The 2,615-nt window shown below is 44.7% G+C and overlaps 1 long non-coding RNA gene across 1 annotated transcript; it reads left to right on the plus strand.

Annotated features, from left to right (window-relative positions):
- Nucleotides 1–1,794: 1,794 nt before the first annotated feature.
- Nucleotides 1,795–2,589, plus strand: LOC107307578. The gene is made up of 2 exons (XR_001552447.2): nucleotides 1,795–1,977; nucleotides 2,483–2,589. It is a non-coding gene; the product is annotated as an uncharacterized LOC107307578 (long non-coding RNA).
- Nucleotides 2,590–2,615: the final 26 nt, after the last annotated feature.

Consider the following 2,615-nt stretch of genomic DNA (forward strand, 5'->3'; position numbering starts at 1 on the left):
GCCCTAAAAAGGTCCCAAAATGCCCCAAAATGCGGGGTTTTGTTTGGAAGGTCAGAAATGGCCGCCAAGGAGCCATTTTGAGTGCGGCCGCCATCAAAAAAAGGGCAGATTTTGGGTTTTTTTGGTCAACTTTTGGACTCAAAGAGCAAAAAGGGGGAAGGTGGGGGGAACTGTGTGGAGCTTGTGGGAAGTCAAGAAAAGAACCCAAAAAAGCCCCAAAAATGGGCAAAAATGGCTGTTTTTTTTTTTTTAAACCAGGGTCAGTCAGTGTCAAATAACCAATTAGGTGGAAAAAAAATGAGCAAATTTGGGGTTTTTTACCCCAAAAATGTGGAAAAGGGGGGGAAACAGTGTAGGCCCCAGATCCTCCCTCATAGGGGCCTATTGGGATGGAAAAGCCTCCAAGCGCCTCACGGGGCTTCTTCAGAACGGCCAAAAAAAGCTCAATTTGGGGTTTTTAACCCATTTTTTGGACCCCATCCCCCTCTATAATCCCCCCCATCCCCCTCCCCCCCTTTTACTGCTGCGAGAGGAGCATCAACGACGGATGGAGACCCCCAAAACCCCCCCCAAAATACCCCCACAAAATGGCCGCCCTCCCCACACAAAATAACCCATCAAGGAGGGGCTTCAGGACGGAGGAAACTGCTCAAAAACGCCGATTTGACCCCAAAAAAAACGTGCATTTTTAAGCTTAAAAACTACAACCCCCCCCCCCCCCTTAAAAAAAGCATAAAAGGCATAAAAAAGAGGCTTCATTTCTTCAATTTTTCCTCTGCAGTGGTGGTGACCGTGGTGGCTTCAAAAATTATGGTGGTAAGTGGCAAGAGTTCAGCATTTGAACCCAAAATGAACCAAAATCGAGCGAAAACAGGTCAAAAATAAGACCCAAAAAGTGTTATTTTTTGGTGGTGTTGTTATTTAACCCAATTCTCTTCACGACAGCCGAAGGCCGGGGCCGCGTTTTGGGTTGAAAAAGGCCGAAATAAGGGCAAAAAAAGGCCGAAATAAGGGCAAAAAAAGGCCGAAATAAGGGTAAAAAAGGCCTAAAAAAGGGCACGGTTGACTGATGAGAGACGGTGGCGGCGGATTTGGGTGAAAAAAGTGGTATTTTGGGACCAACCAAACAAAAAATGCTATTATTAAGACCCAAAATATGCCACGGTTGAGTGTGAAGGAACAGAGAAATAAGGCGAAAATGGGTAAAAAATGATGAAAAAAAGGTGGTTTTTTTGGGTTGAAAAAGCTGGTGTCGAGTTAAAAACTGAAAGGGTTTGCATGTGGTTTGTCGATGCAAAAAAAATGGGCCCGGAAAGCTGCGGTTTTGGGGCAAAAAAAGCCCAAAATGGGCAATGTCGGGTAGCGCTGAGGCGCTAAAATGGAGCCGAATGGTGAAGTAAAAATGGGCAAATAAAGGTTTTTCACCCCAAAACGGGGGCGGTGAAGGTGGTGAACGATGAGTTAAAGAGTAAAAAGCGAACAAAAAAAATGAGTGTTTTTGGGTTGAACCGAATCTGAGGGATTTAAGCCCAAATCGAAGGGCGACGCTTTGGGTGCCATTAAGGTGTATGAACCCGATGTGCTTTGGAATCCAATGGGTGTCGATTAAAAACGGATGGTTTTTTTGGGTTAAAAAAGGCCCGAAATGGTTAAAAAAAGGTGGAATCGCGGCCTCTAGTGAGGAGGCAACTAAAAACAGGACCTAAAATGATGGGTTTTAACCCCAAAATGGGGTGCGGGATGAGGCTATAGGGGGGTGTTATTAAGGTTATTAAGATGGGGGGGGGGGGGAGGGTTTAATTAATTAATTAGTGTTAATTGGGAGCGATTTTAAAGGGTTTGGGCTGGGGGTGTGCAGCGCTCCCCCCAACCTTATTAATTTATGCTAATTAGTTAATTAATGCTAATTAATGCTGTGTGTTAATTTCTTGCATGTGCTGAAAGGACCACGGGACCAAGGGCCGAGGCATGACCCTGGTAATTAATAGGGGGGTATGCTAATTAAGGGGGGGTTATTAGCATTATTCGGGAGTTATTAGCATAATATGGGGGATATTTGCATAATATGGGGGATATTTGCATAATATGGGGGATATTTGCATAATAAGGGGGGCTATTAGCATAATGAGGGGAGAGCGAATGGTCTCTAGTATTGAATGGGTCAGTTATGATCTCTTATGCTAATTAAGGGGGTTATTAGCATAATGAGGGGGTTATTAGCATATGAGCGAATGGTCTCTGTAGTGTTGAATGGGAGGGTCAATTATAATCAATAATTATGCTAATTAGGGGGGAGTTATTAGCATAATAAGGGCAGAGCGAATGGTCTGTACTCCTGTATGCGAAGCTCAATAATTAAGCTAATGAGGGGGGGTGTTAATTAACTTCCTGAGGGTCTAATGGGCAGGGTGATTAGGGACGCTAATTAGGGGGGTGTTAATTAGCACGGTTAATTAATTATGCTAATGAGCTGTGCCCATAGGTGAGCAGGACAACTCGGACAACAACACCATCTTCGTGCAGGGGCTGGGGGAGAATGTCACCATCGAGTCGGTGGCTGATTACTTCAAGCAGATCGGGATCATTAAGGTGAGCTTAGCGTGTGCTTAGCGTGT

This window comes from Coturnix japonica, unplaced genomic scaffold, assembly GCF_001577835.2.
Source record: "Coturnix japonica isolate 7356 unplaced genomic scaffold, Coturnix japonica 2.1 chrUnrandom683, whole genome shotgun sequence".
NCBI classification, from domain to species: Eukaryota; Metazoa; Chordata; class Aves; order Galliformes; family Phasianidae; genus Coturnix; species Coturnix japonica.